At 36.5% G+C, this 15,520-nt stretch overlaps 1 pseudogene; it reads right to left on the bottom strand.

The window, feature by feature from the left end:
• Nucleotides 1-2,125: 2,125 nt before the first annotated feature.
• Nucleotides 2,126-3,353, bottom strand: LOC101716081 (lupus La protein pseudogene; annotated as a pseudogene).
• Between the last annotated feature and the right edge of the window lie 12,167 nt (nt 3,354-15,520).

Below are 15,520 nucleotides of genomic sequence, written 5' to 3'. Positions count from 1 at the left end.
AAGACTTACAGAAAGAATGCAGCCTAGAAGATCCATTGTGCACTTGCCTTCTCCAGAACCTCAAGATAATGCATTTGTGTTTAAATATTTTGTTGCAGCAGCACTCAGAAACTAATGCAGCTTCTTAGAAAGGAAGCCTTTTTCAGCAATATTTAACAGATAGAAGAGAATCATTACATAATGTTGAAGGCTATTTGGGCTATTATAATAAAATACCTGAGAACAGGTAATTCATAAATAGGAGAAATTAGTTTTTATAGATCTAGAGGCTGGAAAGTCCAAGATCAAGGTGCCCACACTTGGTGTTTGGTGAGGACCTGTTTAGGGATTCAGCCTTGGTGCCCTCTTACCTTATCCTTGCTTGGGAGAAAGGGCTGACAGGCTCCCTTAGGTCTCCTTTATTTTATTCTCCTTTTTAAAGGCATTAATCATATTAAGCAGCCCTCCTGATCTAATTACCTCCCAAAGGCCTTACTCTTAATACTATCACATTAGGCATTTGAGTCTCAATACATGAATATTTGGAAGATGGACCAATGCCATGAAACCATAGCAAGTAACGAAAGGAAAGGATTTCCAGCCACAGGAGCTAGCAATACTAAGCCATAAAGTGCCAAAAAAGCATTCAGCACACAGGAGCATAAGTGTCCCAGGTTGCCTGTAGTTTAGGGTGTTTTGAAGGAATGGGAGCAGAGCTCTGCTATCACTTGGAGAAACACTTGGGGGTATAGGAAAGGGAGCTTCTGATCCCATTGCTCATCACCAGCACTGTGAGATCAGTACTGTGGCCAGCCTTCCTGCCTCTGGACCATACGTGGACCACAGGAGTCTCCCATAGTCTTGCTATGTTATTTCTCCTCCCATGGAGATTAAGAGAAAATTCCATAACTATTCGCCACAGGAAAGGATGAAAGATCTAGAGCACGGGTCACCATTAAAAATAAAAAAGTAACTTGAAAGAGATGAAGCTACTTCTGTTACTTTAGACTGATTTTTTATTTGGCCTTAGGAAACAAATGAGAAGAGAGCAAATTATCAATTTCAGAAGGGACAAAGTGTATAAAAGTGTATAAAGGAACCCTTCTGAATCTTATAATGTATTTGTATGCTTTTATCTCTTTGTTATATGTTAGAGTAGGGTGAAGAAAAGCAAAATTGGGAAGAAATCTGTTCTTAAGGAAAAAGTTTTTATTCTTTGTGGAAAATTTTGCAGTAAGTGTTGGGATCAAAGCTATTTTTGCAAACCTGATTTTTGAGCCCCAAGTTTTCAGAAGAGTTAAAGGAGTCTCAAGACATGGGGAGAAGAGCAATAGAGAGGAGGCAAAAAGGAAATTTTACACTGTGTGGTATGAACCTCTCTCTTTGATTTTTGGTGTCATCAGGGAAGACTCCAAATGTCATGGATTATTTGTCTGGTTTCTTGTAGCACCTGGTGAACATCCTGACCTCTACAGCTAGGGATTATGTAGGGGGGAAGCGGGCAGCAGATGCAGACACACGCAGAACAGACCCCAGTGGATAGCTAGGTTTTCACAACATTTCACTTAGCTCAATGGCTTCTTTCCATTCTTTTAAAAAGTTCTGCATTCATTAAACAGACTCTGGTGTTTACAGAGTTTCTAAGAAATCAGTTGATAGACAAGGCAGGAGCCAGGGAAAGGGAAGGGAAAGGCAAAATGAAAAATCATTAACAGTTATTCTCTTTCTTTAAATTTTTGATATTTTCTTTTTTTTTAGTATATATTCTGTTATTTTATACTAATACATTCTCATATTATAAAGGCAATTTAGTGGAAGAACCTTCCTTTTGATATTTGAGTCATGTGAACACAAACAGAACTACACATTTTTTAAAAAATATGTGTGGATATCAACAACAAAAAGACAAGTTAAAACAACAACAAGGGGCCGGGGATTTAGCTCAGTGGTTTCTCTGCCTACTGCGCAAGTGCAAGGACCCGAGTTCAATCCCCGGTACCAAAAAAAACCCAACAACAACAAAATAATTGTCCTTTTTTACGGTGGACATTGAAGTGGACCTAATTCGTTTTTCTTTTTAAAAGCCTCCAAAGACAAAAAAGCAGCTTAAAATCTAAGATGAATTAAAAAAAAATTGGTTACTAAACTACTGGTCTCCAGCACCATTTCCTGTTTTCTGTTGCTTTGATGCAGGTTCTTCTTTGTCTGTTTCTTCTCTTGCTCTTTTCACTGGTCCAGCTGTACCATTTTCATCATGTTCTTCATCACTATCAAATTTTGTTTTCTTGCCCTGAAACTGTACTTTTCCTTTAGCAGATCCAAGGCTGAGCAGCTTTATTTCCTTTTCCTTTCCCTTTAAATCTGCGACCTTTTGATTTCCATTTGTTTAGGGATTCTTGTTGATCTTCTATGATGTTTTTCAAAGCTTCTTTCTCCACCTCTCCTTCCAGTACTTCCCACGTCACTTCTTTGTTCCTTAATTGTAGGGTACCACTGTTTGCATTTTTGGCTTTATCCAGTGCTTCCTTGGCTTTTTCTTTAAATAGAATTACTCCCTCGTTTGCTCCTCTGACAAAGTCTATCCATTTTATTTCACCATGATTTGAGAAAAGGACTTGCAAATCTTCTCTACGGGTCTGATCATCTAAGTCACCTGAGAACTTCAGCAAGCATCCAATCTTTTCTTCTAGAGATTTCATTTCAGCATCTTCTTCTTTCTGTTTTTCTTCTTGCTCTTGTTTAGCTCTTTATTTAGCTTCCACTTTATTTTGCTTTCTTTCTTCATTTTTCTTTGCAAAATAATCTTCCTTAAAAAGTATTAGCAAGTCTGTGTCTTTATACTTCTGGCCCGGAGTTTCTACAAATTTCTTAGCAGATTCAATGTTATCAAACACAGCAAATATTGATCCCTTAAGTGCTTTGTGTAATGTTCTTCTCATCTGGATATTTAGTACTTGACCTTTATCTTCTAGCCATCCTTTGATATCATCGAGGGTTGCATCTGTTGGGAAGCCTTTAATATAAACAGATCTGTTTTTTACATCATTTTTATACTCATCAGTCACTTCAGAGAGGGGTTTGTTTGGAGATCTTCTGATTTTAGTTTTATCTTCACTGATTTCCATGAGTTCTGCTTTAGATTTGCTCAGTGCTTCAACTATTACATTAAAGTCTGTTGTTAGGCGATTGAGCCTGTTGAATTTTATCATTATTTCCAAGGTTACCCAGCCATCCAATTTGATCTGTTCCTTTAAAAATTTGTCCCATGGCAAATAGCAGTCTCCAAAGTAATACTCAATTTGATGACAGATTTTGGCCTCCAGAGCAGCTAGTTTTTCATTATCGCCTTTTTCAGCCATTGTGGCTAATCTGCTTCCGCAGCCTGGAAAGCAGTGAAGTTTAAAAACGGAAAGGCTGCTGAGGCGATGCGGGTGAAGACACTATTAGAACCGCGTTGTCCTGCGACAACGCTGGCTTGCCTAGGGCCAGCACGTGGGGCACCCCCGGCGCCCCGTCCTCCGTGGGCTGCTCCAGCCTTGCACACCGCCCCCGCTGCGGCCCACGCGGCCTGATATTTTCATTAGCATAGATTTGTGTTAATATTGATTTTTTTAAAAAAAATCACATTAACTTATTTTTTAATCTTGACATTTCATTTGGGGGGAGGCATCTCATCTTAGATGGCTAGTAGCAAGCTTGGAGATTAGGAAGCCAGGAAAGTCAAGAATATGAATTCACCGCCTAAGTATTAGCTAAGTAAAGTAGGTAAGAATCAAATGCTGTGGTATTACCTTGACTCAAGAAATATGGTTGTAGGCTATACCTATCACAATGTCTAAACACAAGAGTTGATAATTGTTGGCAAAAATCATCATTTATACTTTGTAATTATAATTTAACTAAGATATCTTCTATTAATTTTTTACTATTTTTATCTTTATAACTAAATGGTATATATATGTATAAATGGGAAACTATAGATATAAACAGATAAAGATATATGAAGATAGATGGATCAGAAAACAGATAATTTTGCTCCTAACCATATATTAACATATACATTAAATGTCTCATTTTGTTTATCTTTTAGTTGAAAAATAAAAATCATATGTTTTTATAATGTGCATGATTTTTGAAATATGCAAACATTGTCAAATGCTTGAGTAGACATATGCATTACCTCACATGTATCATTTTTGGTAAGAGAACATTTAAATCTATTCTCAGAGTCTTTCAAAATACAGTCTTTCAATGAGGATTCAATTTTGCCAATGAATGCTGCATTTATTAATTAGTTTTTCAAAATTATTATTCAGACATTATGTAGTCTTTCCTCAATCTAATTTCTCATGTATGATTCAGTCTTGATAAATATACAGGATAGTAGACTTGAAGGAGAAATAATTTTAATAAAACAGCATATGTGTCAAACTATTTTTGCACATAAAGAGGAAGCTTCAGAGAGCTGGATGTGTAAAAATGTGAGCCATTGCATTGTGCCCAGAGAGACACAAACAGCATTCAGGGGCTAAGGAGGAGAGGCCCAACTGGTGGTGCGACATGAGTGGATTGCAGTGGGCAATGTGGTCATAGGCCAAGGAGCTGGAGGACAAATACGCCAGCCAGGAAAGAGACAGTTGGGAGGTCAGGACAAATCCCATGTAACCGTGTAACTTGCCAGTAGGGAACAAAAGGGAAAAATCTGATTTGGATGGAGGACCTTGGACATAAGGTGGTGGAATGACAGAACAAATGAATTCATTCACTGGTGACCATGGAATAATGATGGCTCTGGATCTAGAAGAAGCAACTTTAAATAGTAGAACATGCTTGTACTTCTTTTGAAGACTTAATAGAGCACCGTTACACATACTGAGTTCAGCATCTAGGAGGGCTGGAATGTCAGCTCTGTTACTACTTGTGCCTTGGGCTAATCTCAGTGACCTCTCTAAAGTGCCAATGGTGATAGTATTTAATGGTGGGGAGTAAGTGAGATCATAGACTTAAAGGACCTTCTCAGGGCACCCAGGACAGTATTTTAAAACATAAACCACATTAAATCACTCATCTAGGCACATGCAGCCTGCAAAGATCTGAGCCTTGCCTGGTTGATTTCATCTCTGAGCCCTGTTCTTCATTCATCATCCTCGAGTCACCCTGACATCTGTTCTTGTACACACAAATTCCTTCTTACAGCCACAACCTTAGGTTGCAGATTTCCTCTGGCTGAGTGCACTTCTACCTGTTTACAGAAGCCTTCACTGAGCACTTAACTAAATACAATCCTTCCCCACCCCACAGTTGCCTTCTTTTCCATTCTTTACACTGTTTTCTTCACAGCACGTGTCATTATCTGAAATTATCTATTTGACTCTTTCTTAAAATGTTTCTGTCCCCATTCCCCTTGCCTCAATACATACCGTATGTCCTGGGTGAGATAAGACCTCACCTGGGACCCCAACCATCGTCCTTACTATGTATGCCCAGGGTTTGGAGGAGTGCTTGGTAATCAGCTCTCAATTAAAAATATATTCAATGACTGGCTGAACAAGCACAATGCATATTGCTCAGTGGAAGTTGGCTCTTATTTGTATCAATGTTAGTAATGCTGTACACACACATGGATGGGGAGTTGGGGCCTTGTGAGGGTTGTTCAGCGGCTCTCAGCTCAGTGTGAGTCCTCTCTGAGGCCCAGGGAGTAAAAGCCTTTTGTCTCAGGATTAGAGGAATATTTGCTTTTATTGCCTGGAATATGTACTGTCACAGTTGATCGTTTGAACTTTCATGATATTCAAGTGCTGATGTGGGTATTTAAGATCTTAATAGCAAAAGTAAAAAGAATATTTACATACTTCATAAAAAGACACCCTATGCTTCTATTCTGCATTTTATAGCTCATCACAGTGCAGAGTGGATTCAGCGAGGCACTAAGTCTTATATTATCCCCGACTTATACCACAGTCAAATGACCACCCTGGCTTTAAAACTTCCTGAAGCAAATCAGCCATTGCCATGGGTACTAAAATGATACTTCTCCCTTAACTCCCAATAAATCCCCCAAATGTTATGCAAATTGAAAAATACCCCTGTCAAAAGACTGTCAGATAACACCTCTCTTTCCCAAGGACTATTTGTAAGCATAAAGAAACACTGAGAAAGAAGTAATAAATTGTTCTAGTACACTGTTCTGGCAACCATTAATAAATCAATATGAAGGGGAGTTCTGAAGGGCAAAATGTTGCTGTCGGTGGGTGTCCGATTTAATTTTGCTCTAAATTAATATTTCGAATATGATAAGTGAGCTGGCAGGAACAGATTTCATGATTAATTCTATGGAGTCAAAACGCTTTGATGGCACTTTAATAGCTGCTCCCCTGATCTAAAAGTGCCTGAAACCGCTCACGTGGGCAAGCTCACAAACTGCATGATAATGTGGATCCCACCCAAGGAGGAGATTTACTTTTTATTTTCAAATCTCTGGCATACCTTGGGAGAGACATGTTTTATCATGCAGGCAGAGACATTTTTATAGGATTGTGAGCCATGGCTGAATGATACATGTGGTGTGAGTGAGCAGAAAGTGCCACTAGAAGCCTCCTGTAACTCCTACCTCCTGGAAACCACATAAATCAGCTTTCAGTGGAGTCATTGCTCCCCTGAAAATGAGGGTTCCTAGGAGGAAAACACTGTATTTCATAAAGACCAGAAAGAGCTACAAGCCAAGCTCATGAATGGGAAACAAGAACGAGAGCTGAGTGTTTACCTTAGGGTCAGCCAAGTCTTAATTGCTGCTAGTGTGATAGACTTAAGGCTAGGAAAACTGGGTCTGCCATTCCAATTTGGTGTTTGTTAAAAGTTTACTTAGTGGATCAGGGAAATGATTTAACACCAAGGATAGAGGCATCATAGTGTATATATTTGTGAAGCTTATATTCTAACTCGTGAGACAGATATATTAATTTAACATGTGAATTCATACAAGAGGACTGGGCAGAGTATTGAACAGAATACAGTGGGACCATATAAGGGGTTAACAGTGCCCATGTCTGAGGGCTTCCATGTGACATATCATTCTTAAAGAATAAGATGCTAACAGGGATAAAGGTATTTTAAGCAGAGAAAACAGAGGGAGAAACAAAGATGTGAAAATTCTTGGCATGTTTGAGCACTAGTAGTGAGTTTAGCATGACTAGGTCACAAGGGCTGAGATAAGGCAAGGAAGTGAGACTAGAATCTTAGCCTGAAGTTGGTGAAGAATTTCGGTTGTATCTTAGAGTGGACCATATTCTTGGAATGGAGAATTAGTCATCAGTTCTTAAGGAGGTAGGTTTATGACATACATATTAGAAAGATTACTGTGCAAGTTATGTTTATATTTGGGACTTTATTAGAGAAATTAGTCTTATCATGAACCCCAATTTCTGGTTAGGAAAATTGATCAAATGTTCCAATATCTAACACATCTATAAGAGCAAGTTTAAGAACTTAAGAAAGCTCCTAAGTTACAGTTTTGGCTAAATTGCATTTCGTGGGTCTGTAGGACACTAAAGGAACCTCAGAGTTTACTATATATGTACTGTCTGAAGGTGAGGCTCTAGGAAAGATATTAGCTGTGGGCCCAGGTTGGAAGTCATGAGCTTGGATGAGATCACACAGGTAGAGTAGGTAAAGTGGAAAGAGAAAAAGTACAAACCTTGAAGAACATCAGTAATTGTGAATGAGCAGGAAAAGGAAAGGAAAACAAATGTTAAGCTATGTTTAAAAAAATAAGGGTTAGTAATATCAAATACTACCTAGAAGCCGAGAAAGAAAAGGACTAAGTCAGGTTTATTGGAATTAGCCACAAAGTTGCATGTTATACCTGTAAAGGATTGGTAAGCAAGAAATCCAGACTATCATAAAGTGCAGAGCTAAAGAAATTATAAATATAGATATATTTTCAAGATTGTGTTAACCTCTGATCAAAAATATTGAGTCTCTTTTCCTCCCTAAATGAAAATTCAACTTGTTAATCTCATGTTCGTTTAAAAAAAGCCTTTAGCTTAAATGCAGTGTTTGGGGAATAAGATAAAACTGAACTGTCTCTGGTCACCACAGATAGCCTTTCTTTTTTCTTTTATGAGAGGTCGTCCCGCATGTATAAGTTGTGGTCCTTCTTATCCCATGAAAACTGTGGATGTTATATTACTATTACAGAGAGAAAAAAGTTTATCTTGTCACAACTTTTTTTTTTTAACATCACCTAGGAGTCCATTGACTTCAAAGTGAGCTACTCATTGTCATAGTCAATCTGTGATCATTGAAGGGTCTGTTGAATTATGTACAAGTCCCCATTGGACAGAATGAAGATTGTAACTTAATACTTTAACTTGATAGGTTGAATTTAAATATAAACTTCTATTCCATAAATAATTAAGGCTGCTAAACTGGGGTACATGAAAGAGATTTGCTTACCATTAAAACCTCTCATTCTCTTGAGAATTTTATTTTGTTGCATGTTTTTACTTTCATTTGGTTTAGTTTTAAGCTGGATGTAAATGATTGGGTATTTGTATTTACACTTGAAAATATGTGTTGAACACAGGTAAGGTCAAACTTAATAAGGTAAAATGTCACCAGCATTTGACCATTCTTTGCTCCACTTCAATTTACTTTGAAAAGAATATTTGTAGAGATTTCTGTAAAGGCACCTCCTAGTAAGCTAAAACTACCTCTGAAGTACCCAAGGACTTATCTTCTGTTTTACTTCTATTAATTTATAGCAACTCACAATAATCACCAAATCAATGCTGTATTATTTTAGTGTGGATCTTTAAATTCTCAACATGAATACATATCTTTGAGCCTAAATTTAATCTTTATGACAACGCGTTAAGTTGCTTCTATGTGCATGAGTAAAAGTAGTAAGGGGAAAATTGATAAGTCGATTTCTCCTTGCAGCTTGTTTGAAATATAGTGTGAACATTTGTGCTTAAAGGTATACTAATTGATCATTCATATCTCACCAACACCACTGCAAACTTAAGGGAAAAGCATCAACTTTTGCTTTTCATGGAAATCTATGTAGTTAAGTTATATGCTAGTTGGGTAAATGCAGTCTTGTGATATTTTTTATAGAGAAGGAAAATCTAATAGCTATAATCAGGTTACTCACCCTTTTTTCAGTCTACTCGCTTATATATTACTTTTCATTTTTTCATTGTTTTTACTATTTCAAAGTGCACTCCAGTGATACTTAGTATTAATTACTATGCATTGACATTACATCTTTTCTATTAATATTCATTAAAATTCTTTAGAACAGATTAGTTAATTAAGTGCAAAGGACTTGCCTAAGATGCTGTTTATTCATTCTTTTTTTTTTTTTTTTTGGTACTGGGGATCGAACTTGAGTCCTTCTGCTTGTGAGGCAGGCGGCAGAACCACTGAGCTAAATCCCCGGCCCAAATTTCTCATTCTTTTTTTTTTTGGTACTGGGGATCGAACTCGGGTCCTTGTGCTTGCACAGCAGGCGGTGAAACCACTGAGCTAAATCCCCAGCCCTCATTCTTTTGCTTAATATTCTTCATGTGCATAGTATCACTTCTCTGCTCTCCCCTCAAGGATCCTCCCAACAAATCACTACTCATTAAATTTACATGTTTTTGTTAATGCTCTGGATTCACTGGCATTCTAACCTATCTGCTTATAAGTCTAATATTTAAGATTACAAATTATTGGGCAAAGGTGATAACTAGATAAATGAATGAATTTTAAAAATTCATTTTAGATTTAACAGATTTGAAGTATAAACATGAAAACTTTTGACGGTTGAATATTTCAAAATGGCCTTGCACAATGATAATTTCTGTGTGTGATATAGGTAATATAGGATGTGTTTCTACTTTTCAAAGTGAGTTTGATAAATGAAATTGTTCCACTGAAGCTGAGTTAGTTTCAAATATTGGATACTAGGTGCAAAAGCATTGGCTACACAGAACTCTGGTTTCTTCAGTTTTCAAAATTCTGAGACTCAAAGACACTTCCTAGAAAAATCTACAAAAGACAGAAGGGTCAAATCAAAATTGCTAATTTATTTATCTTGAGAAATGGAATGATAAGGAGGTCCACTTATTGTTCTGACTTAGCACATGCTCTCTCTTTGGGCTTTGGGGCATGGGGATGTTTTTTACAATCCTCTCCCCAAATTGCATGAGAATTGCAGGTATATACTCAATCTTTCCCTCCCTGGTTAAGGAAGCCAGAGATTTGTTTGTTTCTCAAAACCAAGAATCTATACTGAAGGCAAAATGCAAGTGAAATGAAATTCTTGGAAGATTTCTTAACAAACATGGAATCAGAGAAAAGAAAGGCAGTCAGAACAGGTAAATGGCACTGCCACCATGGGCACAACTTCCAAATAGACAGATAGATGGTACCTGTCCAGGTATCCTCATTCCCAGACAAAGACTTCATGAGTGTTTGACTCATCTGTCTGATGCCCATTGCTCACCAAGCCCTCTTATGCTCCTGTGTTTTCCTTGAGGTACATTGCCATCTCCAGTCTAGCTAAATGCTATTTTTCTAGGCCTGAGGATTCTTTAATTTCTTAAAGGTATTGTGCACTTCCTAGTCTGATCTATTTTATATTGTTTTTTTATTTTAAATTTCAGAGGACAATCTTATAATCTTATTTCTACAATTTGGCAGAGTCATAAGAAAGAAATCATAATTCTGAGGACAGGGAGCATTAACAGTAAGACTGTGTTCTGTCAGATTGTGGGGCAGTTCTAGTTGCAATTAATACATACCTGAAGAAATAAAAATACAGCTCTGATCACTTTTCTCTATTTTGAGTTTGTCTGTCTCACCTTTCTTTAAAAAATCCTACCAGATGATTGCCAATTTGGCCTTTCTAGTCTCTGCAGTTGGTGTTTTCTTTTATCTCAGTAACTTCTAGTATTTAGAAAATTTCCTTCCTTCGTCCATTATATTTATTATGTTTCTGTTTATTTTCTTATACAGATGCTTCATTTCTTAATGTTTAGTCTAATTTTCTATTGTATATTTAAGGTTTTAAATTTCTTCAAATATATTTGCAGAGTCAACTTAAAAAGTAAGATGCCTGGAAGATGTTTTATGATATAGGAAAGTACAGAGATAAAGAACAGAGTTGAGTTAGAATCTCAGGGACCATGATAGAATTGGTGAAGTACTAGTGGATTAGTGAAGTTTTTTTCATAATAGTTAAAAATAGTCTGGTAAGTATCTTCCCTAAAAATATCATACCACAGTGATATGTGCGCATCCATGTTTATAGCGGCACAGTTTGTAATAGCTGAATCTTGGAAACAGCCCAAATGCCTATGAACTGGAGACTGCATGAAAAAGATGTTTTGTTTTTTTTTAATAAAATGGAGTGCTACTCAGCCATAAAGAATGAGAAACTAGAGACATTTGTAGCTAAATGGATGCATATCGAGGGCATACTCTTAAGTGAAATAAATAGGATACACATGTGTAAATACCGAATTGTTTCTCTGGTGTGAGAAAATGAAAGTGTAAATGAGGAACAAAATGTATAAGAGGTAATGTGAAATAGGAAGAAAAGGTTCAAAATGAAAAGGAAAGTGGGGAGAGGGGTGGGGAAAAGGAAAGTAGGGAAAGAAAAAATATGTGAAAAGAAGGAAAAAACAGAAACAAAACTTTTGTAAATAAGGAGGAGTGGAGGGGTGTAAGGGAAGGAAGGGTAATGGGAAGAAAAAAAACCAAGAACCAAAATACATCATGTACAGGTACAAATTCCCAATGATGAATTGGATCATATTGTATACCTAAAATGTACCAATAAACATATGGGATTAAAAAAATCAGGAAATAAGTATGCATAAATGCTTCTCTTTACACAGTTCACAGCCAATTGTTTGTGGTGTGTTTGTTGTTGTTGTTGTTTATTTTAAAAAAGTGTTTTTTGGTACCAGGAATTCAACTTAGGACCTTGCACTTGCCAGGCAGGTGCAGCGCCACTGAGTTACATCCTTGGTCCACAGCTAGTTGTAATACATTAATTAATCTGCAACAATTGACTATGAAGTGTAGCAACACCAATGGGAGCAGAAATCATTCTTTGAACTTTGAAAAGGAGTGCATCCAAAGACTGGAGACAGTATGTATCTCTTTGTATATTCTGTACTGGGTGTTGGTTGAGAATTTTGGTCTTACAATATGCAAACACAGCCCAAGTGTGGCAGAGCAGAAGGAATTTGAGGCTCTCCAAGGTCAAGAAGAAACAAAACATGAAGGGCAGATTGTAGAATAAGTGTTTTCACTTCAGAAATTCTAGGAGAGACTGAAGAGAATGAAGAGTTAAGAATTAGTTAAGACAAACAGCAAGTGAGTCTTCAATAGTTTTACCCATGCAAATTCTCTAAATTTTAAAATAGTGCTCTAGAGCACTTAATTTCTTTCCCTTTAATTTTTCCACTAATCATTCAAAGGTTGGGACAGAAATGGGAAGCAACGTGATGTTGTTTAACTTGACAATTTACTTATTATTTTCTACATTTTTATTAATATTGAAAAATTAGTTTCATAAAAATTTAAAAATATACATATGCATTTTATTTGTGTTGGTTCATTCTTTTTTTCCCCATTAAGTTTATTGGTACATTTTAGGTATAAAATACAGTTACATTCATCATTGGAATGTAGTACCATTACATGAGTATCTTGGTTCTTATTTTTTCCCCGTTCCCCTGCCATCCCTTCACCCCTCCACCCTTCCTTATTTGCAAAGACTTTGTTTCTATTTTTTTCCTTTTCTCATATTTTTTCTTTTCCCTTTGTTCCTTTCCCCTACCTCTCCCACTTCCCCTGCTCCTTTAGACCTTTCTTCCTATTACACAATATCAATTACACATTTTAAAAATTACAATATCAAGATCTAGGAGACATTACCACAGATTTTACAGAATTTAAAAGGATATAGAAAGCATATTACAAAAATCTTTTTGGAAATAAATTCAACAACTTCTAAGAAGTACCTTGGAAGACAAATTAATGAAACTGTCTCTGGAAGAAATATAAAATTTGAATAGCACCTATTAAAGAAAGTATATTCCTAGCTTGAAAACCTACCTATATGACAACAGCAGGCTCATAAACATTTTAACTGATAAATTATATCAAACAATTAAAGCAGAAAAAAGAAGGAACACTTCTCCCCTCATTTTAGGAGCTCAACATTGTGCTAATCCTAAAACTGGATAAAGATAATAGAAGAAAAAAGTATGAACATAGATAGAAATTTGTTTACCAAAACAAACTCTTAGAAGTCAGATCTGGCAGTATGTAGAAAGTGGTTTTGTTATAGGGATGGCAGTGTTGGTTCAGCATTGGAAGATCCACCCCCAAAAGTCATCATTTAAACAGAGGAAAGGAAAAAGCCATATGATCCTGTCACTAGTTGGAGAAAAAGTATTGGACTAAATTCTACAGCTGTTCATGGTAAAAGCTATCAGGAGGCTAGAAGTAGAACAGAACCTTCTCAACAGATTAAAGACATGTACTCCATACTTCCAGCGGGAATGCCTTATATAAATGGAGAAGATACAATGCTTTCTCCTTAAGGTGGGGAACAAGGGCAGATTTGCCTACTCTTCATCTGTCCATTAAACTTTGAAACCTAGTCCCTACAACAATAGTCTGGCAATAAAATGACACAATTAGGATAGGATTGGCAAGGTAGAAGTAAAATCTTTATATGTAGATGAAATGATCTTCTACAGAGAAAATGCTAAGAAATCTCTAGGAGCCCCTAGAACTTGTATTTGGATTTAGAAGGATTAGAAAACACAAGGTATATATAAAAATTCAGGTCTGTGTATACTTGTTATAAATGAAGAATTGGATATTGAAATTTAAAAGTTATGTAGGAGTACAAAGGACCTAGAAAAGTTTAAAAAAAAAAGACAAAAAACAGTGTTGGAAGACGTTTAGTACCTAATTTTAAGACTTCTTCTAAAGCTACAGTAATCAAGGCAGTGTTGGTGTAAGGAAAGACATACAGATCATTGGAATAAAACAGAGAAATAGAACCACACATATATGGTCCACTGAGTTTTGAAAGATTATTTAATATTAGCATTTTATAGAATATAAACTCAATTCAAGAGCCGAGGAAGAGGTAGTGTTTTCATAAACGGCACTAGAACACCTGGAATCCGTATATAAAAAATTAACCTCAACCCTTTATTTCCATACATGAAAATAACTTGAAGGGATCTATGAATCTAAATATGAAAGCCTAAAAGTATAAAACTTTAAGAAGAAATTATAAGGGAAAATGTCTTATGAATTTAGGGTAGGCAAGAACTTCCTAGGATACAAGAGACATGACGTATAAAGGAAAAAAATTGATAAATGAGATTCCATCAAAATTTAGAACTTTAAATGACATCATTAAAATGAAAAGCAGTCCTTAAACAGACCATATTTACAATGCATATAACCTATGACCAGAATATATAAAGAATTCTTGGAGCTCGTTAATAGACAACTCAATTAAAAAGTGGACATAAGAAGATGATGAATAGCCAGTATAGCACAAGGAATGGTGTGCCACTCTAGAATCAGAAAAATACTAATCAGAACAATAACAAGATTGAATTCTACACTCATTAGGGAGATGCAGTTCAAAGTTTTAAAAGCCTTGCCATGACTTTCTTTTTGTTGGATTATCCCCCTTTGTGTTTAATTTGTCACGCCCAATGGATTCATTCTGCTGGGCTTCCTGGGGTTGTGATCCTCATTGTCTTTTCCTAGCGTATTGCCTAAAATTTTTTGGAGTGCCAGTTTGGTATTCATGAAGTTCCTGAGGTGCTCTTTATCATGAAAGTATCTTATTTCTCCATCCATTTTGAAAGATAGTTTTGCAGGGTACATCAATCTGGGTTGGATGCTGTTTTCCTTTGGGACTTGGAATACATCACTCCAAGCTCTTCTTGCCTTGAGGGTTTGCCTTGAGAAGTCTGCTGTGATTCTGATGGGCTTTCCTTTGTATGTGATTTGTTTCTTTTCTCTCACTGCTTGTAGAATTTTGTTCTTCTGTTGGATTTCTGGAATCCTAACTATTATATGCCTATGTGTAGATTTTTGTTGATCAAGGCTAGCTGGAGTCCTGTATCCCTCACTTATCTGTATGTCAAGTTCTTTCCCCCTCCTTGGGAAGTTTTCTGCCATCACTTCTGTGAACAGTTTTTTTTATGTCATCTGCACTCTCTCCTCTTTCTTCGTTGACTCCAATCAGTCTTGTGTTATTCTTCTTTGCATCATCTAGCAGCTGCTCGATTGATTTCTCATGTTCCCTTACAATTTTAAAGCAATTTTTCTTTTCCTGGTCACTAATTGCAATCTTATCTTCTATATGTGAAATTCTATCCTCACATTGGTTCATTCTGCTGTGCAGACTTTCGATGGAGTTTTTAATCTCCTGGAATTGGTTCATTCTTTATCCCAAAGGGCTACCCTGTGTGTACTAGGACCCTTAGCAGCCTCCCTGAGT

This window comes from Heterocephalus glaber, unplaced genomic scaffold (genome assembly GCF_053883595.1).
Source record: "Heterocephalus glaber isolate CG9 unplaced genomic scaffold, H.glaber_assembly_v1.0 deba00001606, whole genome shotgun sequence".
In the NCBI taxonomy this organism is placed as follows: Eukaryota; Metazoa; Chordata; class Mammalia; order Rodentia; family Bathyergidae; genus Heterocephalus; species Heterocephalus glaber.
The sequence above is the reverse complement of the archived record's forward strand: the minus strand, read 5'-3'. Positions and strand labels throughout refer to the sequence as shown.